Source organism: Strix uralensis, chromosome 17, assembly GCF_047716275.1.
Source record: "Strix uralensis isolate ZFMK-TIS-50842 chromosome 17, bStrUra1, whole genome shotgun sequence".
Taxonomy (NCBI): Eukaryota; Metazoa; Chordata; class Aves; order Strigiformes; family Strigidae; genus Strix; species Strix uralensis.
In genome coordinates this window covers 5,172,577-5,182,877 of record NC_133988.1, presented here as the reverse complement: position 1 = coordinate 5,182,877, position 10,301 = coordinate 5,172,577, and the positions used below count along the sequence as shown (strand labels likewise).

The 10,301-nt window shown below is 43.8% G+C and overlaps 1 protein-coding gene and 1 long non-coding RNA gene across 8 annotated transcripts in view; one reads left to right on the top strand and one right to left on the bottom strand.

The window, feature by feature from the left end:
* Window positions 1-3,101: 3,101 nt before the first annotated feature.
* TAOK3 (TAO kinase 3) overlaps window positions 3,102-10,301 on the top strand; it is a 94,117-nt gene continuing 86,917 nt past the window's right edge. For 2 of the 5 annotated variants that reach the window (XM_074887014.1, XM_074887019.1), the window contains exons 1-2: window positions 3,102-3,271; window positions 4,172-4,234. The gene's annotated coding sequence lies outside the window, so the exon portion shown is untranslated. Of the gene's footprint in view, window positions 3,272-4,171; window positions 4,239-4,814; window positions 4,835-10,301 lie in introns of those variants that run through there. The other 3 variants (XM_074887015.1, XM_074887016.1, XM_074887018.1) reach the window with 3 other exon arrangements.
* On the bottom strand, window positions 4,842-10,269 carry LOC141951160 (uncharacterized). 3 transcript variants are annotated; one of them, XR_012631283.1, is made up of 3 exons: window positions 9,846-10,269; window positions 9,655-9,750; window positions 4,842-5,558 (listed from the first exon to the last, which is right to left on the bottom strand). It is a non-coding gene; the product is annotated as an uncharacterized LOC141951160 (long non-coding RNA). The 3 variants fall into 3 exon arrangements; XR_012631281.1 differs by lacking the exon at window positions 4,842-5,558 and adding an exon at window positions 5,565-9,353; XR_012631282.1 differs by lacking the exon at window positions 4,842-5,558 and having other exon boundaries at window positions 5,565-9,750; window positions 9,846-9,993; window positions 10,073-10,269.

Genomic DNA, 10,301 nt, shown 5'->3' with positions numbered 1-10,301 from the left:
GGTGCTGCTGCTCAGCAGGCGCGGAGCAGGACCTTGCAGTTACTACACACCACTCTCCATTATTTTTTTTTTTTAAATACATAAATTAATTCCTTGTTCCTCTATACTCTCAACAAAGCACCACCACGGTACTGTGATCTCACATGCACGCAGGTGAAGCAGCTGCTCCATGCCAGAAAACAGCAGCTTTCCTAGAACAAACATCCAAATCCATTAGGAGTGCCGCGTATCTGCTGGGTGCAGGTTCTGCTCCTGACTAGACGCTGCTACAAAATTAAGGGCTAAAATACAGGGTCCTGCAGTGACATTCACATGCAGGAAATCATTAAAAACCAGGATCCCACTCCATATGAAAATGCCTCCCATTGATATTTTAGGCTAAATCTCTCATTTAGCACATTTCTGCAACTCTAAGTCACCTAGGAAGAACTAATTAGTCTCATCGCCTCCAGCAGAGCCACGCTAAAGCTCACCTTAACAGTTGTGAGGTGCATTCCTCAAATGCACAGCTTATTGACTCACTGACATACTATAAACACATTACCAAGGGAAAGGAAACAGAATAGGTTTTATCTAAAGGAGGGCTGAACTCTAAAACACCGCAGCACTTTTTCAAACTCGCTGAACCGGGCGTTCAGCTGCCAAGAGGAGCACCAGGTCACACTCTTTGTTCTGAAAAGAATTGTAATAATGCAGCGTACGCACTTTGCTTTCCTGTAGTTCACCCCAAAGATCTGTTTGCCCTGACTGACAATTTTTAACTTGGAACACCCATGCAAACTATGCCTGATACCTTTTTACATAAGTAAATATTACCTTTTACAGGAGATGAGGCTGAGACACAGCTACGGAGAGCAGTTCCGAGCTCAGTGTCCCATTTGAGAGCATCTGACTTGGCGCATGGGAGACACAATGCCAGAGCTGCTCGCCACCTCTCCGTTGCCAAGTAATGCAGGGTGCTAGGGGTTATCTGCATCTTGGAAAGCAAGCCTTCCACCTTTCTCCTTACTCCGGGCAGCAGTAGCTGGCAGGGCTGCCTGTGGGCACAAGGCAAACAGGAAAGGGTGTGGCGGTGGCTGCCACATCGCATGAGCTGACTGGGTGCCCACGGGTTTGTCCTCTCCCCCGTGGACTTGCACCTGGCTTGAGTTGTTTAAATAACTTTTCCAAAGTCATACAGTCGCAGAGTTAAAAATAGAGCTGGGACCGGCTAAAGCCCTTTCTCAGAACTAATCAGAGCCCCTTTAAAGCTTTATAAACACTATTATCCCCCATTCTTCCCCATTTCCTGTCTGCACCTCTTGCATCTGTCCACATATTTGGCCCACCAGCTCCTCTGCGAGCCGGGTTCATACCGCTGTGGATAGCAAAGTAGTTGCAAGTGTGCCTGAACTAAGGCTGCCCTTGCAAGGTTAATTTATCCTGCATTACACTGCCTCAGCACTTTCTGTTGGAAGCCGATTTATCCTTTAAGAGCAGCCTGTCTTTCACACATCACACAAAGGGCAGGTGCATTTACTAATATGAGGGCACACAAGAGCCCTTTGAACAGGAGCTGTGTGCAGCCAATGGGTAAGAACCTGCATACAGCTGCTGATGCAAAATTTTTTAGCTCATTCTGTGGTCAAAACTGGAATCTCACTTGCTGTTGCTCCCTCTGTACTAATTCCTCATGTTTAATATTAGCCTTCTGGAGACACCCTCTACTGTCATCTCTCAGGCATTCAGTGGGAACCCAAGGGAGGAGGTTCAGCTTTAAGGAATGCCATGTTCCTCTTACAAATGGAGAAACGTAACTGTCTACACCCCAAGGAGCTATCAGGGAAAGTTTAAAATTCTCTGTCAAGCTATTGTTCTTGGCTTGTTTTCACCAAAGCTGTTTTTCTCATCACAACTCATTTATTGTTTTATATACGTGCCCTCAGTTTGAAGAAAAATTTCTTCCTCCTTTGTCAACATCAGCTATTCAGAGTAGCTGTCACAGAAGTCATGGTCACTATGTTTTTCTTTCCATTTGGAAGAAATTGAGAAAAAAAAGTTGTGAAGCTCAGCTTATAAACAGAGATCACGGCAACTCATTTATTGTATGAGTTAGATGACTGCTATGAGAAAACCTGTAATATAGTACCTTGGCCTTTGAAGAACAGAATGCATACCAACACCCTTAGCCTCGAACACATGGCTTTCAAGTTTCTGTACCTTTATTTTCAAAGGGCTGTATGATAATGGTCCTAGAAGAAAGGCCAGGAGGAGAATAGCTGTCAGAAACAAGTTAGTAGAATAAGGTTGCATGAAGTACTGGCAGAAGATAAAGCTCCGCTTCTTCAGTTTTGTTTAGCAAAAAGGTAATTAAAAAAACCCTATCAAAAAATAAGCCCCTGTGAGCCTCTACAGGGGTAAAGGGTGTTTGCCTCTATATTCTGAGGCTGTAGGGAACCACAAACTGTGGCAGAAACTGCATGAAATCACCTTACCCTGTCTCTGCTCTGAGCTCTTCCTAATCCAGTCCTCTTAACCACCGCTAAAGCTCCTTCTCCTTCGAGGCCTTTCCTTCTTAAGGCACACCACCGTTAAGCCAGACCTTCTCTTTTTTTGGTTACTAGGAATCTCTTCCTGCTATGACCTGCCGCAGAGCACGCAGTCAGTGTCCAGGCTCCCCCAACCCTCACAGCCAGGTCCTTGAAGACTCAGAGCTGCTTTTTTACTGCGCCCTCACACGCCTGAGGCTACTGCAGGCCCGGCCCCGCACCCACCTGAGGCCGCTATAGGCCCCGACTTCCCCCCTCACCCACCTGAGCCCGCTGTGGGCCCCAACACTGCCCACCCCAGGCCCTTTGGCAGAGGAGCGCACTCCACTTCCGAGGGGCGGCCCCACCCCGCCGTTAACGGCGGCCGCCGGCCTGGGACGTCCCTGAGCACCCGCTCCCGGCGGGACCGCGCAGGCGGCTGAATCGAGCGCCGATGCTTCAGGGGGTGCGATCGATGAGGCAGCGCCGCTCCGCTACCTGGCCTAAGCCGCCAGGCTGAGTAGCCGATGCCTGCTTCTTCTCGCCCTCCCTCCCGCCCGCCCGCGGCGGGCAGGCTGTGGAGCCGATCGCCGAGCGGCCGCGCGATTGGCCGCGTCTGGCAGGGGGAGCCGCACCTCGGGCGGCGGCGGGGCCGTGGCAGGAAGCGGCGGGGACGGGGACGGGCCGGCGGACACCCTCCTTCCCTCCTCCCGCCTCCCTCCCGGGCGCCGCGGACGTGGCCCGCTGCCGCCGGCCGGCACCAGGTGAAGCGCGGCGGTGGGAGCCGCGGCCGTGAGGCGAGGTGGCGGCAGGCACCGGCTGAGGGGGTGCGCGCGCGCTGGCTTCGCCTCTGACAGGCGGGTCCCGCCGGGGCGGGCAGGAGGGCAGCGCCGGGCTTGGCAGCAATTTTGGGGGCTAAAAAAACCACTTTGTCGCTGCCCCGGTGGCGCGGGGCGCTCGCTGCCTGGCCGGGACGGGGGGGGGGATGTGTCCCGGGGACGCCTCAGGGCGAAGCTCCCCAGGGGCGCACCCGCGGCGGGGCCCGCCCGCCCGCTCCCCTGGAGCTGCTCGGGGCCGGGATAGCTGCCTCGGGGCTTCGAGAAAAGGGGGTGTTGGGGGTTGTGCGAGCCCCCCGGCCAGCTGCGCTCGCCCTGAGGCGGCTGTGGTGCTGGAAATGCCCGCTGAGGGGGCAGGGGGTGGCGGGGGATCAGCTTCCCAGCAGCTCGTGGTGTTTTTTGTAGGATTTCTGACACGCAGCTCCCTTGCGTGGTGAGCTGTCCCGAGTTTGCTGGCCGTGCTCGAGAAGCTCTGTGGGAAGTTAGAGCTACAGGACAGCAGCTGCGGCGCATCCCAGTAACTTGTGCGGAGGGGGATATGCCTCCGCAGGAGAGTGAAGAGAGGAGGGAAAGCGACTGCGTTTCCTTCACCTGCAAGCTAGGGACACTGTCGCAGCTCGGATAAACGGCGTTTGTCCATTCAGATTACTCCTCAGATCTGTTTCTGAGCAAGTAATTTGAACGGCATTAGTATTGGCCTAGTGAAATTCAAGTGAAAAGGGGAGCTTGGTTACTGTCAGCTTTCTTTAAACTGAGTTGGAAGTAATTACGTAGGTCTGAGCAGATGTATCTGTCCTTTTAATGACATCAAGAAATGATTTACTGTAGGTGCTGAATGTCATCTAGCAGTATTCATATTTGCGTGGGAAGGCGAAAGAAGGAGGACACTAGGCAAGTATGAAGCCCTTAGAATTTTGTTTTATATATATCTCCTTGTGTCTTCCCCTCCCCCCCTTTTTTTTGTCTTCCAGGAATGTAAGTGGAATTAATTCCATAATCCTATATGATACTTCTAAAATTTAGTAGCCACTGTGTTGCCTTGGTAGCATTCAGGCCCTAGGTCACTTACTCAGCCTGGGCAGGATTGAGCAGCTTGGTGCTGGATTTGCTGTCCACAACCAGGGTGCCCTCCTCAGGGTTGTGCTCCAGCAGTTGAGTGCTGATCCCGTAGGTGTGTGGAGTGCTTGGGCTCAGCACACGGTCTAGTGGCAGCTGCCATGTTTGTTTAAAAACAGCAAAACAGGTGGTGCTGGTATGGCCTCCCTGCTGTGCCGAACCCTCCTAGCAGGAGGACTTGCCCAGGCTGTGGGAGAGCTGCGCTCAGTTCCGCTTTCTGTCCCTGAGGATTTCAAATCACATTGCCTGCCTTATGGGATAGTGATGCAAGTAAGAAGATGAAAGCAGTTCAGGGTTATGGATCGATGGGGGACATTCCTCACCTCTCCTGTGGAAGCTGTTCTGCAGTACACAACGTGATTAAAAGTTAACTGGGTAAGAGCGCAGCAGGGGTATGGGACTGTTGACTGCAGTTTATGGTGCTCGTGTTTGGGTGAGGATAAGTGGGCTCCAGTCTGTTCTCCAAGGTCTGCTTACGTATTTTCAACAAATTTTTAGAATGCTACAATGCTTAGAGTGATATAGCTCATTTTGCTAGTGGTCATTAGTTTAATGTATCTTGTACTAGATTTATGAGAGTACCTGTGTTGGTATTTCTACATTGGTAATGGATTGTTTGTGGACAGAAATAATACACCATGCTTGTTCCTCTCTTTTTATGTCTTTAAAACCGTATTACTTCTGGCAGCTAGCTAATTCTGAGTTCTCAGGGAGTAATGTAACAATGTAGGGACTGTTTTAAATGTAAATACCTGTTCACAAACTCTCTTTTAACATTGAAATTCATACAAATATCGGCCAATTCTTTTATGCACTCACAGCGAGGCTGTAGACTGTTCATATCTACATTAATGTATAGTTTTTTCAGGTTTTGTCAAATCAAGATTTCTTGCTTACCCGGTAACTCATCATATAACTCATCATATAACTTCCTCTGACATCTGATTTCAGGAAAACTTGAGCTAGGTTGTTTCCATCTTCCTTCCCAATACGAGGGTTTCCAGATTGCAGACTTAATTGTTCTGTACGTGTGTTACAGTGACTCTCTGTATGTACTTCCCTTTTGCTTTGTTACATTTATTATCTGTTAAGAAGGCTCCTGCAAGTCAAAACTTTTAAAGATGAGATATTTTTACTTATGCGTATTCTAAATATGGATCCTGTATCAGCAGGCTTTTGCTGTTAAATTTATTTTTTGTAATGTGTTACAGAATGGGGTGGTCTTTCAACAGAACTGGGCTCTGGCCCTTCCAACTATTCAGCTCTCTTGCCTGTAAGAGAAAACCCTGTTTTTATGTAGCTAGCCTGGAGTTTGCTGGGCTGACACAGGCTGCTCAGGAAACTGTGTGGCTGGGGAGGAGAGGGGTAGCAGTGTTAGTGAAGTTTGCTGCACAAAGGATGGAATCAGTGAGTTTGGACCTGAAACACAGACGAGTTGTTTTCTCCATTTACAGGTTTTTCTTCCAGGTTGTTCTGCAGCCTCCTGAAACGCTGCAACATTCCAGTTGTGAGAAGTGGCAGGGAGGAAGTGTTTGTGAAACACTTTCAATTTTATTTGTTGGTTTTACAGGAAAAAAACTTAGTGTCGAAGGCTAATGTTTTTAAATAGAAAACAGACCTTTTGTTTTAAGACAGAGTTCAGATTCTTTTCACAGAACCTCTCTATGGTTCAGTCACAGTATTTACAGCAAGCTGAGCTTGATAACAGTTCAATTTTGGTATCAAAGGTATTAAAGAAGTAGATTTTTATAAAATTCAGCACATGCTTATCTTTTTTTTAATAGATCTGCTTTTACACAACAGGGAAAAAAATCAAAGTAGTAAACCCAAAAGAGTGTTTTATTTTATGCTTATTATTTTCAAACTACTTCCTTATTTGAAGGCCATTGATTAAACCAGAATGATTTGATTGCCTTTGGCTTAGTGCTGTGTAATAAACGTTATGCAATTGCATTGCACCTGCTTGTTCATTAGTTCTTTCAAGGGTAGCTCAGTGAATTTTCCTGACACTGTCTTGTTATCGCTCTCTGAAATCACTGTAGTAGGTTTATTTTAATTTATTGAATGAAACATATTTTAGAAAGAATTGATCTGATAAATCTAGGGTTCCTTAGATATTTTGGGCAAAACTCTCTTCCTATTTTTACATAGGTAGCACACATTCTGACTTTTCATTTTGACCTGCTGGCTGTATTACAGCACATGAAGCACGATCGTATGGTGTGCACCACTTAAAATCATCATTGGTATTGCATGCCAGGAACTGTAATCTATGTGAACCTCAGTTCCTAATTAATGAGGAGGAAAGTTGAAATAGAAATTAAAGTAAATTAATTGGGTGTGGTCATCCATCTCCTGAGCTACTGAAGGATGTTGGAAATCTGAGTGCCCTCCTAGTTATTTATGATACTGTGGTGGCTTCTGTTGAATCTTTATAAAGCCCCACTTCAGAGTGTTAAAGGGCAATGCTTCTAACATGACGTGTTGTCCTTATTCTGTAGAATATAGAAAATTCTGTTTAATATATTTAAATAGCCTCATGGGTATTTAATTTTTATTTCATGTTGGAAATGTGAAAAATACATGTTTGTAAAGATCAGTAGGTTTTGCCCTCAGATTGAAGAAACCTGGAGTACTGTTAGTATTTTTTTTTTTTAAAGAAGTTGTGTAAGTGAATTCGAAGAAATTGTTGAACTTAGATTGTCTAGGTGGCTTGGGTAAGCTGCTTCTTATTGAGGATGGCTAAGAGTGCGTTCGATTTGAGCAGTTTGGAAGTTTTCTTGTTTATAAACTCATCCTTGTGTTTGTGTTGTCTTACTGGACTTTCCCTTTGTGTAAGAAATTGTTAGTTTAATTTGTAAGGGCAGGGAAATTTCAAATTTAATATAGGGAGCTTACAAAACAAGTTTGTCTGAGTTGTTAATGAAGTAAAGCACTTATGCCCTTGAACAGGTAATAGCTTGATGTTGATGTAATTACTATTTTTTTTTCCCCACCCTGAATATTAGGTCAAAATGGACTCTGGTTTGTTTCGAATTTAATGAACCCAATAGTTATGTGGGAACGCGCAGTTGCATGCCTTCCTACTTAGCTACAAAAGACTTTCAAATAAGGTCGTTCTCACAGTTTGTTCAGTGTATTAATTTCAGACAGTCTTTCTGAATATTAGTGTAATTAGGCATGGTTGGATCGTGGGGGTTAGTTGGGCAAAGTTAGGGAATGCATCTCATTCAGATGAACTGATCTTCATCAGGTGGCCTTTAAAGTTTTTGACTAGTGAATTCCTCCCTATGTGCATTGCATTCTGCTGTTACTCTCTTAGTTGTGATACTGGAGTATCTGAGAGACCAAGTAATTCCTCAGAAGAAGGGCAAATGGTGACCTTGTTTTCAAGCCTTCATGACTTTGCTTGGGTACAAACAGTTTTTATGCTGCAGGTTGCACTGTCTTTGGGAAGAGGAAGAAAGCTCTTTGTACCTAACCTAAGAAGTTGTCACTTTAAGAGTGGAGATGTTAACCCCAAAGTCCTGGATAAACTCCCATCTAGGAAACTGTACACTGCCTACTGCATTTCCCTAAATGCCTAAAATGCATACATGGGTTTGTTTTGGTTTTTTACTTTTCTCACAAACTACTCTGCAGAATTACTGTGATGCCGAACACGGCAGATGCCATGTTCCAGAGTAACTGCTTTTCAGCACTGGGAGGAATGAATCTTGTATGTATGTATGTATTTTCACATATGTTAAGCAGTTTAGGATGAAAGGTGTTATGACTACCAGATACTATTATCATTTTATAAGCAAGATGTCTTTATTAGATTGGAATCGATGAATGTGTGCCAAATTTTGTGCATAGTGAGTGTTTCTGGAGAGATGCAAATAGTGTGCTCGCTTCCTACATTAAAACTCTTTTTTTTTTTTTTTTTTCCCCTTAATTTTAAATAAGTGATCTGCAATTCTGTTGCACAGAATCTGGCATAAAATTGAGCAGATTTATTTAGGGTTGCCCTTGAACATTGTGTTTAAGCCAGATTTACAAGAATATAGTCACTGATGATTCATGTTGAGATGATGTTTTTCTTCCTTGTAATGGAACATATGGGACTACGTAGCATATGGTACCACTGAAAATTGTTAAATGCAGAGCACTGATTTATTACACAGCAAAAAGAGTTTGAATTTTTAGTCTAACGCTGAGCAGAAAGCTTTGTAAACAGCTCTGGCTGCTGGTTCGTATTGGATGCACTACTGTGTCGTAGTGGTAAATTTTCAAAGAATTCTTTTAAATGAAGACAGCATTCTTCCAAAAGTTGTGTATTTGCCTATTGCACTGGAGTGAATGTATGAACTTGCTGGATGTTGCATTAAAAGAGATGGGATTATTTTTTTTAAAAGACTGTCTGAAACAGCTTTGAATGTATTGCCTCAGCCCCTCTGCCGTCAGAGTTCACCTAGCCTTTTACCCATCCAGAGGGATGTTTATTTTCTTATGGTTCAGTCTTACTCTATGGGATGACAACTTAAAAACTGAAATCCTTTCTGTCTTACATGGGAAGTAGAGGTATTAAGAATGTGTAAATATATAGTTTTCTTCCAGTCTTACTAGGCAAAACATCTTCCTTCTGTGTTTTTTTTTTTTACCTTTCTATGACTTCTGGAGGGTTTTTTTGGTGAGGCAGGTGGGGGAAGAAAACATACACCTTGATCCTTCCAGTACTAAAGTATACTAAAGTGCAGTTACAGAGAACATAAATTCCAGTTGTGTATTTCCTTGTGCTCTCCTGCATTTCTTAACTATTCATTTTTTAGATTATAATAATCTCTTGAGAGCAGGCATCACTTCTGCTGTGGCTTTGTAGGTCTTACTGCAGTGTAACTGAAGCTCAAAGGTGCTGTAGTAATATAGATAATAAATAGTTGGTCATTGATTAAGGTTTTTCAAAAATGACTTAAGCAATAAGCAGGAACTTTCATTTAAACCTTAGAACGGTGTTTGTGTTTGTCTTTTTTTCTAATGAAAAACTTGACTCTATTTGTAAACATTAAACTACTGGTTAAAACAGACTTTATGCCAAATTTGGTACTGCTTTTGTTAGCCAAAGATACATAATATCTGTAAGAAAGATTGTATGTACTCTCTCAACTTTGTAAATTTTTTGCATAAAAATCAGATGAGTCTTATTTACTACTTACTTGATTTATGACAATCTGCCTCTCAGTTCAGGGTTTCTTGTGTGCTTCTTTCTCCTCATTTTGATGGGTTCAGGTAAAGTTTAAGTATGCTGTATCCTTAAGAAGAAAAAAAAAAGATTTAACATCATTAAAAACTGATGTTATTTAATAAAAGGAAGTAGTATCCATCATTGAGGGAATTAACTAATGACCTCTTGTTACCATCGCCTTCAGGATCTTAGATCCTCCCTTCGCTTGCCTCATTCTTAGTCATAGATTGGAAAAGGAAAACAGGCTTTTTTTTTTTCCTCCTCCCAACTCTTAAGCAGTTTCTCAACTTCAGATGAACTGATCGTTGACCTAAACCATATGAATAAACTGAAGTCAAGAAAATACTCCCTTTCCACTTGCAGGACATACTACTGTTATTAAAACTTACATAGCATGTCAATTAACTCTAGTTCCCAGTTTTAACATGTACATAGAATATTTTAAAAAAAGTATTAGCCTCAAACGAATTTTAATTTATAACATTATTAATCTTAACATTGGTTGTGGTTTCAGTTTTAACTCTAAGCTTCTTTCAAAAGAGGGGAAAAACATTTCTTATCTGGAAAGTATGCGAGTGGCAGAGCAGATAAGATAATTGAGACCTAAATGTGAGCTGG